The sequence below is a fragment of the Canis aureus genome, chromosome 31, assembly GCF_053574225.1.
Source record: "Canis aureus isolate CA01 chromosome 31, VMU_Caureus_v.1.0, whole genome shotgun sequence".
Lineage (NCBI taxonomy): Eukaryota > Metazoa > Chordata > Mammalia > Carnivora > Canidae > Canis > Canis aureus.
The window spans coordinates 24,504,662-24,518,964 of record NC_135641.1 but is presented as its reverse complement, the minus strand read 5'-3'; the positions used below and the strand labels follow the sequence as shown (position 1 = coordinate 24,518,964).

Sequence of the window (14,303 nt, the reverse complement as noted above, 5' to 3'; positions counted from 1 at the left end):
AAATTCAAACATGGTCCAGGCTACAGGTGTTACTTCTTAACCCTAACATATTTCTTTCTTTTTGCTATTTAACAAAGACCATATCTCTATTTATGTTAGGTCTATATAAGCAAATACAAGTTAAACAGATTAACCATCAACCATATTATTTCTTTACATTTACACAGTGATTTTTTTCCTATTATCAAATGTATTTGTCAATTAAAATTCCTGGAATGCAAAGATTTGGTCAGAGGCAAGGAAAAGTTTTATTGCCATACAGTTTGCAAATCACAGAGACATAGCTTCCCAACAAATCAAAAGTATGCTCTTAAGGGGAAGGATTAAGCTCAGGGCTAAATAGGCAAAAACAAAACAAAACAAAACAAAACCCCACAAGTTCTGTGTCCTTTACAGAAACTTGCCAGACACAAGTCCCAAACTGCAAGTTTCAGGAGCAGAGTGGCAAGCAGGATACAGCTCACTATTTCTGGTAGCAGTTTCAGGATGTAACAACCGCTGGAGAACATAACAGGATGTATTGCAGGGGTCTTTTTGCGAATTTTGCTGAATTTTGTGCAAGCTTGTTATCTCAGGCTTTGCTGACTGATTTTGTTCCTCTTGGTCTTTGGCCTGCTTAAAAATCTCAGTTTCTCTCTCTTGACATCGAGAGCCCAACTCGTCTGTCAGGGGTTACTGTCTAATTATTGGAGTCTTTTGCTCTCATATTCATATACATTACGTCATTTGAGTGTTACCGACATCCAGTAGGCAGATGGGTACTATTTCCCTGTACTTCAGGTAAATACACAGTTTCAAAGAGAATAGTTTTCTCAAGGATAAACAGGGAATTATAAGTCCACCATGCTTGCCCAGAGCTCATTCCACATATCCAGGCTTTCAAGTTTTGAAGCATGTCTCAGGAGCAACTCTTTAAAAGTTAGGCTCAGCTCACTGACAAATGTCTGTGTGTCTTGATAATGACAGATGTGAAGAATGGAAAATCCCAGGGCAGCCAAGCAGTTGACAAGATGAAGCCCAATCGCTGCTGGCAAGCATGATAGGTTTCTCAGGTGGTTCAGTAGTGGTAAGATAGGATCCAAGGTGACACTTTTATGTTTCTTTTATCTTGGTTGAGACCTTGGGAAGAGGTTAAAAAGCTGGAGAAAGATTTGTTATTCGAAGAGGAGACTTTACTTGAGAATCTGGCATCCAACTTGTTTTGCTAGGCTTTCAGGAAATTAATAGTCAGACTGCATTCCAGCCTCAGGACCCGGGCTGGTAGCAGCTGTTGGATATTTGGTTGGTCGATTAAAAATGCTACTGTTAGAAACCTTTTGCAAATTAAGACAAACACCAGGTTTGTTCCTGCTCTGTTGGGGAAAATATTCTTGCATTTTCAGCCAGAGCTAATTATCCACACCTGAGAAAATTGCCATACAAGTATGATCTGCCTGAGGTCTTATGAACTGCCTTCTAGAACTTTTTGTTCTTAGCTGTCTTTATTTCCTGGAAAAAAAAAAAAAAAAAGAACAAAGAATATCTATACTGCATGGAAGACTAAGCTGTGAGAGAACAACTTTCCTCTTTTTGTGTCTTACACCAGGATTACTGTACTATAGTGTGCTGATGACCTGTCCCAGAGCTTTTATAAAAGTAGATAGATAGAGTTGGCTGAGTCGATCACCCGAATCAAGAAGGTTATTTTTGCTCTTTTAAAACTATTCTAGAACTGAAACTTAAAATGAGAATTGACAGAGTAAGAGTGTTCAAGGAGGTCGTAAAAATCTGAACAAGAAAAAAAATATGTGTTTCAGAAGATTTAAGGCTGTTTTGGCTCACTGAGTGTTTCTGGCCTGCAGGATCTGGGTCCTATTTATCTCTATATGCCTGGGCCTGTTCCTGGCACACAATAGGCCTCAACATATGTTGTTGAATGTTTACTAAGTGGTAAACATGTCCATGGAAGCTGGTTTTGGATACACGTAGCAGAGAAAGAGAACCCCTTGGCAAGGCTAGAAGCACTGTAAGGCTCTCAGAAAAATGCATTGGAACTCCATCCATGTTTTTGGCATGACTTTACAGAGTGAGTGGTGGATGGCCAGAAGTCAGACCTGGTGGTAACTGGAGAATAGAATGAGAGAACAAAGAATGAAGTGGGTTTTAGGGATTGGATGGGAATTACTATTATTGATGTTCTCCCCAACCTGCAACAACTCCTAAAACCTTTGGTCAGACACTGGGGGAAAGGATCTGTTTTAAAAATGATGGGCATTCATATCCTCATGTGAAGTTTGGAGATCTGCTTTTTTACTCTCTTAGCCAGTTTGACCAGAGAACTGCATTAACGATGCAGGACTCACATGCTTGCACAATACACCTTGATTTCCTGGCAAAGATGCCTAGCCCTCTCTAGCAACCCTGCTAGTCTGTGATGTTGGGTCTCAAAGAGACATTTTATGGAAATGTACAAGGGAAGCCATCACCACTTTGAAAACAATGACCTATTTAGGACCAAGGGACTGAGAGGCCCCGTAGGGGGCAGGTGCTAGAGGAGAATGAGGATCAGAGAGATGAGCAAGGAGCTTTTAACCTAGTAGGGGGTCCAAGATATGCACCGAATAAACACAAGACAAGATAGAAAGCAATGGATATTATGAGAAATATACAAAAAAAAAATTACTGTGGAATGGTAGCAGAGGGAGAGGATACCTCTGAGGATTCTTAGGGGATGTCATGTTTCAGATAGGCTTTAAATGATGGCTGGAATTTGGACAAGCAGCTTTGGGAGTGAGAGGCAAGGAGGTTCCAGACAGAGGAGAGAGAATGAGTGAGGTTAGTGAAGCAAGAAAGCACCGACTGTGCTTGGGGATAAGCGAGTGGCTCCATTTGGCTGGAACATACGTAGGAGGAGAAAGGTACTGAAAGACAAGATTAAAGAATCATAAACACCAGAAGAAGGCAGCCAGGCCTTATTTGTAGCCAAAATGAAAAGCACGTATGGGAATAATGGCAGGTCAGCATTTTCATCCATAGATAGAAGATTATCAGAGCTTCCAAGAAGTTCACAGCACTTTACCAACAAGATTTTCACCAGCCTCCCTGCTTCTTTGCAAAGGAAAGCAGAGACTATGATATGATTACATTGTTCTTGTTTTAGATGGAAAAGGTAACATTGGAATGTGGAACATTAGATGCCAGTGAATTATCAGACTTCATAGCCCCATTCCAAATCATATCTTTTTCTCAGGGATGTGTAGACTTCCTTTTCAGATATTCAGACTGTGTACTCTATTCCCAGAGTAACGCTGCCATTGGAATTCAGATCCAATGGTGGACCATTTCAGGGTAGTTCCTGGGCAATAGCAGCCTGACTGAAGGCAGGGGCAGTAAAGTTGGGGAACTTGGGGATTTAGTTGATGGGAATGAGTGACAGGGTGCATGTTATTTCAGGCCCTCCAGGAAGCAGATGTCAAAATAGAGTTATAAGTGTGAGATATATATTGAGGTAATGTCTGTGAAAAATAAAGAGAAGAGGGAGAAAAAGTGGGTAGGGAAAGTCTCTGACTACACTGCAGATCTGAAATCTGTGAAAGGAGAGGAGGAGGGAAGGATGGATGATTACATAGGAAGAACCTCAGATTTTGGGGAAGCTTTGAGAACATTTTCACCAACCCATCAGACAGCTCTAATCCCAGGATTGTCCTATGGGGAATCCAACTTGGGCAGACATGGTGACGCTCATTCATTGACTATGGATTGCCAGAAAAGGGGCTCAGCTCAAATGCTATGATAGATCTTTAAAAACTGCAGATGGATGCTGTCAGGAACTGTACTCTTTATAGTAGGCTGTCTCCCAGGGGAGATTCAGAAGGATTTCTTCCATGGCTACTCCAAGAGATGAAGGGAGAGGGGAGTCAATGAATCCAAGCCTCCTTGATGGATGGTGGCTAGACATTCCCTAATATTAGGAACACAGTGCAGAGAAATGGATGGGGCATAGCTTTCTTCTCCACCTGTCTCTGACATAAACTCTGCTTGGAGGTAGAGTGTGTGATAAAGTGACACTTTTAAGCCTATGATTTCATATCCTTTCTTGTACTCTGCTCAAGTATCATGCATTATATTGCAGCCTACACTCTAAAACCACTGCTTCAGCTTCTTCTCAGATTATCTCTTCCATCAAACCAACATGAATCAAACTAAGACAGGAAACATGGTTGATAGAATGCTGTGGATTCAAAGCTCTTTGCCAAATATATCATGACTTTTTCTTGAATTATCTTCAAGATAATTTCTCAATGTTTTTCCCCCTTACATGCTTTTCTCATTGAGGATTCTGTCAAGGTCATGGTTACAAAATTTTAAGTCTTCCTTCCTTGCCTCACTTCTTTAAAAAGTTGTTTGCCACTTTATTGAGATATAGTAGATATACAAAAAACTGCACACATTTAATGTGTAAAATTGGACAGGTTTGACATCTGGATACATCCTATAACCACACAACAATTAAGATTACAAAGATTTCCGTCATTCCAAAAATTTTCCTCACGCCATATTCTTCTCTTTATTCTTGTTTGCAAGAAGCTACTGATTTTTTTTCTGTAGATTAGTTTGCATTTTTTAAAAGTTTTGTACAAATGGTAGCACCCGGGTGGCTCAATCAGTTAAGTGGTCAATTCTTGATTTCGGCTCAGGTCATGATCAAGCCCCGTGTTGGGCTCTGTGCTAGGTGTGGAGCATGCTTAAGATTCTCTCTCTCTCTTACCCTCTACCCCTCCCTGCTCTCCCTCCCTTAAAAAATTTTTTTATACAAATGGATCATGCACTATGCACTCTTTTTTGACATGGCTTCTTATACTCAGTATAATTATTTTGAAATTTATCCATGTTGTGGCATGTATCAATAGTCTGTTCTTTTTATTGCTGAAAACTACTGTCCCATCAGATTGATTTGCCACAAATTGTTTACATTACCTTGATGATTGACATTCAGGTGGAGTCTGTATATGACCATATATGTACATGTGGGTCTAATTCTATATTCAGTTCTGTTGCATTAATAGATTTCTCTAACTTTATGTCAAATCTGTACTGTCTTGATTATTATAGATTTTTAATTGTGAAATCAGGTAGTATAAAAACTGCAACTTCGTTCTTGTTTTTCAAAATTGTTTTAGCCATATTAGGTCGAATTTTTGGCTGATACAAATAGCACATCCCACATAGAGTTTCCTGCATAGAGCCTGCTTCTGTCTCTGCCTATGTCTCTGCCTCTATGTGTGTGTGTGTGTGTGTGTGTGTGTGTGTCGTGAATAAATAAAAATAAAATCTTTAAAAAAAATTAGGTTGCTGAATTGTAACAGTGCCTTCTATTTCCTGGATAAAAGCCCTTTGTCAGCTATATATCATGCAAATGTTATTTCCTAATCTGTGATTTCACTTTAAATTTCCTAACAGTACCCTTTGAGGAGAAATTTTTTAAAAGATTTATGTATTTATTCATGAGAGACACGTAGAGAGAAAGACAGAGACATAGGCAGAGGGAGAAGCAGGCTCTATGCAGGGAGCCCGATGTGGGACTTGATCCTGAGACCCCGGGATCACGCCCTGAGGGTGAGGCAGATGCTTAACCACTGAGCCACCCAGGCATCCTTTGAAGAGCAATTTGATGGAATTCAACATACCTATGTTTTTCTTTCATATTTTATGCTTTCAATGTCTTACTTAAGAAGTCTTTGCCTGACACAAGGTCATTAAGACTTTTCCCTTCCAAATGTTTTATAGTTTTATCTCATAATTAAATCTGTTTCATGTGAGTTACTTTTTTCTAATATTGTGGTAGGAGTTGAGGTTGATTCATTTTGCAAATGACTATCAAATTTTACCAGTGTGTTGAAAATGTATCCTTTCCCTTATTTAATTCCCTTTGTGTTTTTGTTGAAAATCAATTGACCATATATGTACATGTGGGTCTAATTCTATATTCAATTCTGTTGTATTAATAGATTTCTCTAACTTTATGTCAAATTTGTGCTGTCTTGATTATTATAGATTTTTAATTGTGAAATCAGGTATAAAAACTGCAACTTTGTTCTTGTTTTTCAAAGTTGTTTTAGCCATAGTAAGTCCTTTGAATTGTCATATAGATCTTGAAGTCATCTTGAAAATTAAATTTGTATTTAAAAAATGCCTGCTGGCAACACCCTTTTTGAACTCAGCCACAGTAACTTCTTGCAAGATACATCCAGGAAGGCAAAAGAAACAAAAGCAAAAATGAACTATTGGAACTTCATCAAGATAAGAAGCTTTTGCACAGCAAAGGATACAGTCAACAAAACTAAAAGACAACCTACAGAATGGGAGAAGATATTTGCAAAGGGCTAGTTTCCAAGATCTGTAAAGAACTTATTAAACTCAACACCAAAGAAACAAACAATCCAATCATGAAATGGGCAAAAGACATGAAGAGAAATCTCACAGAGGAAGACATAGACATGGCCATCACGCACATGAGAAAATGCTCTGCATCACTTGCCATCAGGAAAATACAAATCAAAACCACAATGAGATACCACCTCACACCAGTGACAATGGGGAAAATTAACAAGGCAGGAAACCACAAATGTTGGAGAGGATGCGGAGAAAAGGGAACCCTCTTACACTGTTGGTGGGAATGTGAACTGGTGCAGCCACTCTGGAAAACTGTGTGGAGGTTCCTCAAAGAGTTAAAAATAGACCTGCCCTACGACCCAGCAATTGCACTGTTGGGGATTTACCCCAAAGATACAGATGCAATGAAACGCTGGGACACCTGCACCCCGATGTTTCTAGCAACAATGTCCACAATAGCCAAACTGTGGAAGGAGCCTCGGTATCCATCGAAAGAGGAATGGATAAAGAAGATGTGGTTTATGTATACAATGGAATATTCCTCAGCCATTAGAAATGACAAATACCCACCATTTGCTTCGACGTGGATGGAACTGGAGGGTATTATGCTGAGTGAAATAAGTCAATCGGAGAAGAACAAACATTATATGGTCTCATTCATTTGGGGAATATAAATAATAGTGAAAGGGAATATAAGAGAAGGGAGAAGAAATGTGTGGGAAATATCAGAAAGGGAGACAGAACATAAAGACTCCTAACTCTGGGAAACGAACTAGGGGTGGTGGAAGGGGAGGAGGGCGGGGGGTGGGGGTGAATGGGTGATGGGCACTCAGGGGGGCACTTGACGGGATGAGCACTGGGTGTTATTCTGTATGTTGGCAAATTGAACACCAATAAAAAATAAATATATTATTTAAAAAAACAGTGTTATTGCCATTTGCTATTATTACTAACTAGAAAATAAATAGATCTTAATGATAAAAAAAATGCCTGCTGGATTTTTAATTGGAATTTCATCAAATCTACAGATCAGTTTAGAGAGAATTAACTTCTTAAAAACATTGAGCCTACCAATCTGTGTGTGTGATATATCCTATTTCTTTAGGTGTTCTTTCACATGTCTCATTAATGTTTTGTAGTTTTCAGTGTATAAACTCTGCACATTTTTTGTCAAATTTATCACTAATTACTTCATATTTTTAAAGATTTTATTTATTTATTTGAGAGAGTGTACAAGTGGAGAAGCAGACTCCCCACTGAACAGGGAGCCCAGACATGGGGCTCCATCCTGGGACTCTGGGATCATGACCCAAGCTGAAGGCAGACACTTAACTGACTGAGCTACCCAGATGCCCTTAATCACTTCATATTTTGATGATATTGTAAGTTATTGATTTTTAATTCTATTTTATGATTGCTTATAGCTTATATACAATTAATTTTTATTGCTTCTAAACAATCTTCATGTATTATGCAAACTTGATAAACTTACCAATTCTTATAGCTGTTTCGGAGATTCCTTAAGATCTACAAATACATTATACCATCTTCTAATAATGATAATTTTATTCTTCCTTTCCAATTTGTGTGGAAATTTTTCTTGCTTTATTGCAATGGCTGGGACTTCCAGAATAATACAGAAGAAAAGCACTGAGAACAGGTGTTCCTACCTTTTTCTTTTTTTTTTTTAAGATTTTATTTATTTATTTATTTATTTATTTAATTTATTTATTTATTATTTATTTATTTATTCAATCAGGAAGGACAGAGAGAGAGAGAGAGAGAGAGGCCGAGACACAGGCAGAGGGAGAAGCAGGCTCCCTGTGGGGACCCCAATGTGGGACTCAATCTTGGGTCTCCAGGATGATATCCTGGGCCAAAGGAAGGTGCTAAACCGCTGAGCCACCCCAGGATCCCCCTGCCTTTTTCTCCCAATATTAAGATTCAATATCCACTGTTAAATATAATATTAGTCAAAAGCTTTTTATAAATGCTCTTTATCAGTTTGAACAAGTTTCTTCTATTTCTAGGTTGATAGGAGTTTTTAGTCATGAAAAGACATTGAATTCTGTCAAATACTTTTTGTATCTATTGGGATTATCATGTGGGTTTTCTTTTTCAGTCTCTTAATATGGTAAATTACACAGACTGATTTTCAAATCTTAAGGAAAACATATTTCTGTGACAAACCTCAATCATGATGTGTGAACTCTTTCTATATTGCTAAATTAAAGTTGTTAAAATTGTATTTATTTATTTTTTAAAAAAGATTATTTATTTGTTTATTCTGAGAGAGACACACACACACACACACACACACACAGAGAGAGAGAGAGAGAGAGAGAGGCAGAGACACAGGCAGAGGAAGAAGCAGGCTCCATGCAGGGAGCCCAACTTGGGACTTGATCCCAGGACCCCTCAGGGTGGGATCAAGATCACACCCTGGGCCAAAGGCAGGTGCTAAACCACTGAGCCACCCAGGGATCCCCAAATTTGCTAAAATTTTATTAAGAATTTCTGTGTCAGGAAGGATGTTGGGTTGTCAGTTTTTGTGTTTTTTTTTTTTAATATAATATCTTTGTCTACTTTTGTATCAAGAACAATGCTGACTTCATGGAATGAGTCAGGAAGTGTTCTCTCTTCTTTTCTGGAAGATATTATGGAGAATTATTATCATTTTTTCTTTTAGTGCTTGGTTGAATCTACCAGTGAAACCATCTGGGCATGGTCATTTTTTTTTGATGGTTATTAATTATTTATTCAAAGTCTTTAAAAACATGGGTGTATTTGTGTTATTTATTTATTTTTTTTTAGTAAACTTTGGTAGTTTGTGTTTTTCAAGGCTTTTGTCCACTTCAAATAATGTGTAGAATTTACTGGCATAAAGTTGTTTATAATATTTACTTTTTAGTCTTTTAATATCAATAAAATCTATACCAATGATCTTTTTTCCTTCCTTCCTTCCTTCCTTCCTTCCTTCCTTCCTTCCTTCCTTCCTTCCTTCTTTTTCCTGATCAATATGGCTAGAGGTTTACCAATTTTAGCACTTTCTCAGATAATTGATTATCTCTATTATTATAATGTTTTCTATTTCATAGACTTTAACTTTGATCTTTATTATTGCTTTCCCTTGGCTCATTTTACCCTCTAAAAAATGTTGTTTAAGATGAGAGGATGGGGGATCCCTGGGTGGCTCAGTAGTTTGGTGCTGCCTTCAGCCCAGGGTATGGTCCCGGGGTCCCGGAGTCAGGTCCTGCATCAGGCTCCCTGCATGGAGCCTGCTTCTCCCTCTGCCTGTGTCTCTGCCTCTCTCTCTCTCTCTCTGTCTCTCTCTCTGTCTCTCATGAATGGATAGATAAAATCTTTCGAAAAGAAAAAAATGAGAGGATGATTCCGTACTGACTTTATCATGGCTCCAAACAAAGATTCTTTGTTCATATTTTCAATGAACTTATCATCTCTGCTCCCATCCTTTATACAAACACTAGGAATTTAATCAGCATTATTCTATTCGATATTCTAAGTTGAAAGTATGAGATATGTTGGGTGTGGGCAGAGGCATCCTGCTGAGGTAATAAGGGAATTGAAAGTAGGTCCAAACAAAGAACCAGAGAAGTGATTAGAAATCAAAATTTACAAAAATAGAAGATATTCAGAATAAGGGTCATAAACATAATTCTCCCTCATCTAAAGAACTGTCTTTATAGAATAAATCTTAGACTTCTTGGTGGATCAACAGGGTATAAATTACAGAGATATAGTTTTTGTCACAGTCAGAATGTCCCAAGTATGGGTTATTTCTGTGGAGATGGGTGTGAGTTCTCAGTCTCTGAAGAACTGAACTGAACTAATATTTGAATATTCATTGAACTTGTAATTTCTATCCCTGAGGTCAGACAGGCTCCATGAAAGAAGCCTGATGTGGGACTCGATCCCAGGACTCCAGGATCACACCCTGGGCCGAAGGCAGGCGCCAAACCACTGAACCACCCAGGGATCCCTCAGACAGGTAGATGTTTAAATGCTACTGTCACTACACATCAATTGTGTGACTCTAAGCCAGTTACTTAACCTGAGTCCCAGCTTTCTCATATGTAAATGGCAAAATAAACATGCCTATTTTATAGGGTTATAAAGATTAAATGAGATACTGTGTGAAAAAAATATTTAGCACAGTGTCTGGTATAAAGTATATACTCTGTATATTTTTATTTGCTTGTTTATTTATTATTAGCCTGTGCTGAAGTCCAGCATGGGCTGGAATGGGAGGAGCTTACAGGTCATTCAGGTCAATCCCATTACACAATGGATGGGGAAGGTGAAGCAAGGAGCAGTGGCTTGTCCTAAATCATATAATTTGTCGTTTGATAAAATGTGAAGCCCAGGTATTTAGACTCTCTGGTCCACTGACCTTCCCCCACTTTACCCCCCCTGCCCCCACATTCCACATCACACACATACAATAGGAACTGGGGACAGGAAGCTCAGTTATAGATTCTGGTTTCCACTGTGTGCTATATGATTTCAGGCCAGTCCTTTATGCTCTACAGATCTCAGTTTCTTCATCCATAAAATAGAAACATGGCCATATTTCTAAAGGCTTTCTAGGGTTCAGAGTTTTGTGTTTTAAAACAGGTAATTTAAGCTGATGTGTAATTGTTTTCCTCAAACAGGCACTTCCATTGCTTTACCCATGGTGACAAAAAAAAAAAATTGCTTTTGTTTCATGTTCTATTTTAAAAAGAAATCTATCATTCATTTCTAATCTTGTTTGTTTGCAACTGTGTTGAGTTAAATAGCACAGTAGGCTTAAGTCAAGCCGGCCGGCTTTCTGGGAAAGCAGTATGGGGGTGGCTACTTTGTTTTCCTTATCTTCCTTGGGGTACAGATAACACAGCCTGCTGCCTGCCCTGTCCCTGTCATCGGCTTAGGGATTTGCAGAGACCACACTGTTCCTCCAGCACCAGGGACCCCCGCCACCACCTTAGAGATAATTCATCATTCAGGCTGTTCCCAAGTTGGTGGGGAGTTGACTACATGCCTACCTCACAAATGCCTACATTCATCCACAAAAGAGAAGCAATAAACTGAAAAGATATGTCAATTAATGCTCCTGCCTTCCAACTTCCTTTTGCTGCAATGAAAGAGGAAAGATTTGCCTTTTCTCTTGTGTTGATTTTGCAAGGTTTTCTTTCTTGTCACCTTAAATGGATATATAGCCTGTTGGAAATATGCATCTTCCTTCCATAAGGTACTTACTAAGCACCCATTCTGTGTGCAGTGCCCAGTTGAGACTCTATGCCTGCCTCAAGGAATGCATAAGCTGGGGATGGTGGGAAAATGAGCAACTCTTGAGTTTAAGTTTGTATTTTAATTCATACACATCTAGTGCTAAGAGAATATGGTGTAGGGAGATATGAACTCTGCTTGGGACTCAGGAAAAACTTCCTGGAAGTGGTAGGATTTATGACTGAAAGATAGGTAGACTACAGGTGAGCAGAAGGGACAGTTTGGGCAATTAATTTCTTTAACAAATTTCATAACCAATATTAATTGAAGGTGGCATGTTCTATGCTAATTAGATGTTGGAGGATTGACTTGAGAGAGAGAAAAGATTAATCTAGTGGTCCAAGACAACATCCTCCCTGGATGATGACTGTTGTTTAATTCAGGTAGAGCAATGGGGGCAGTCTTATGTAAGGTTTCCCGTGGCTCAGAGGAAGAGTGGAGAATGTAGGAGGCATATCCTGCCTTTGCAATTACTACTAAGGGTTCTCAACTCAGCTCTACTGACATTTTTGGCCACCTAATTCTTTGTTGTGGGAAACTGTCCTGTGAATTATAGAATGTTTAGCAGCATCCCTGACTTGTACTCACTAGATGCCAGTAGCAATCTCTCTACAGTTAGGACAACTGAAAATCTCTCTAGACATCATCAAATATATCTTGATAGGCAAAACCACCCTGGCTGAGAACCATGTTGAGATGCAGTTTAATATGTTGGAAAGATCATAAAAATCAAGATCAGAAGAATAAGTCTCTTCTTTGAGGTTTTGGACAAGTTGCTTTCAATTTGGGATTTCAGTTTCCTCATTTTAAAAAGAGGAATTGTACTACATTCATCCACTTTTTATTTGTTCCTTCATTCAATCAGTAAATCTTTTGTAAGCTCCTGCTACAGGCCAGGCATTCTTCTAGGTATGATGGATACAGCAGTGACCGAGAAAAACAAGGTCCCTGCCCTCATGTTGCTTACATTCAAGTCATGGGAGGCAGGCAATAAACAAATGGGCATAAAAAATATAATAAAATCCTAACCAATGACTAGTTCTTTTTTTTTTTAATTTATTTATTTATGATAGTCACAGAGAGCAAGAGAGAGAGAGAGGCAGAGACACAGGCAGAGGGAGAAGCAGGCTCCATACACTGGGAGCCTGACGTGGGACTCGATCCCGGGTCTCCAGGATCGCGCCCTGGGTCAAAGGCAGGCGCCAAACCGCTGCACCACCCAGGGATCCCCTGACTAGTTCTTTGATGAAAATAAAACAGAGCAATCTTATAGGCTGTTCTTCAAGGAATTATTCTCACATGGCATTTCAGCTGAAACTGATGGAGTCATCCATGTGAAGCTCAGAGGAGAGAATGCTTTGCCTGGAGAATGCTCCAGGCAAAGAGGACAAGAAGTGCAAAAGCTGTGAGTTAGGCCTGTCTAGAGGGTGGTGAAGAGTGGAGAGAATGCTAGGAGGGGCCTGAGGGGTAGATAAGGGTCAGTTCCTACAGGGCAATGTAGACCAGGTAAAGAAGTCTTAATTTTATTCTACTTGCTATAGAATGCTATTGGGGGATTTGAAACAGGAGAGTGATACAATCTGATTTATTTTCATAAAAATTATTCTGGCTACTTTGGGGATAATGGATTTTAAGGGGGTAAGAATGGAAGCAAGAAACCAAGCAATGAAGTGGTTTTACTAGATCAGGACAGAGTGGGTGATGGCTTGGTCTAGAGATATGATAATGCAGATACAGAGAACAGAATAGAATTTTGGGATATCTTTTGGAGGTAGCCAACTGGATTTGCCGGTGGTTGAATGTGAGGGCTAAAAGAGAAAGGGTAACCAAGGATAATGGCCGGGCTTTTGGCCAGAAGAACTGAGGGGATCATTTTCCCATTTACTTATGAGAGAAAAACAGATTTTGGGGTGAAACACAATAGTTCAAGATGAGTTTAAAATAATTCTCAACTAGAAAATTCAATTCTACAGTGGGATTTAGTGCTGCCTTTCTTTTATTTTCTCCAGAGACCTCAATCCACCTCTCCCACCTCCATACCACACATCTATCACAGATACACACATACAAAACTCTAACAAAAACAAATGTGTGTGACAACGGCATAGCAGAAAATCAGGGTGGTTTCCAAACTACCTCATGCATGCACAGATAATCTCTTGCCTGACAAGCAACAAGGGTCTTTGGAAAATCATGTTAGAGATCTTGTCAATGGGAGGCTTTGCTATCAAGAAATCTAATGAGGCTTTAAGAGAACTGATAATTCATTAGCATTCTTGAACATGCCTCCACTGTGTCGCGTGGTAATTATTGAGTAGCTACAGACCAGCTCAGAAATACAGTGACAAGATAGAATGCTCCATCCATCAAATCTCAAAGCTATAATCATCTAATGAATGCTACAAGAATCAAACAGTGGAAATAATAATAATATATTTGCTTCCCCCTGAGCCTTTCAGCAAGGTTTCCAGAGCCTATGGTGAATAGATTTACTGGAAAGTTTGGCTTCCTCTAGGGTGTAGGCCACAGTTGTCTTACAGCTACTGGACAAATGGTTCTTCTGACACACAAGGCAGAAAGGCAGGTAGATACAGCCTTTTAGCGTAAAAGAGAGCAATCCTTCATCTTGGGCCCTCACAGGA

General features: G+C 39.2%; 1 protein-coding gene across 6 annotated transcripts in view; it reads right to left on the bottom strand.

Moving 5' to 3' along the window:
• The window catches only part of RTP4 (receptor transporter protein 4), a 114,042-nt gene that overhangs the window by 25,681 nt on the left and 74,058 nt on the right, over window positions 1-14,303 (bottom strand). The window contains exon 4 of one of the 6 annotated variants that reach the window (XR_013369479.1): window positions 225-1,119. The exons of the other annotated variants lie outside the window; for them this stretch is intronic. The gene's annotated coding sequence lies outside the window, so the exon portion shown is untranslated. Of the gene's footprint in view, window positions 1-224; window positions 1,120-14,303 lie in introns of those variants that run through there. 6 annotated transcript variants of the gene reach the window in all.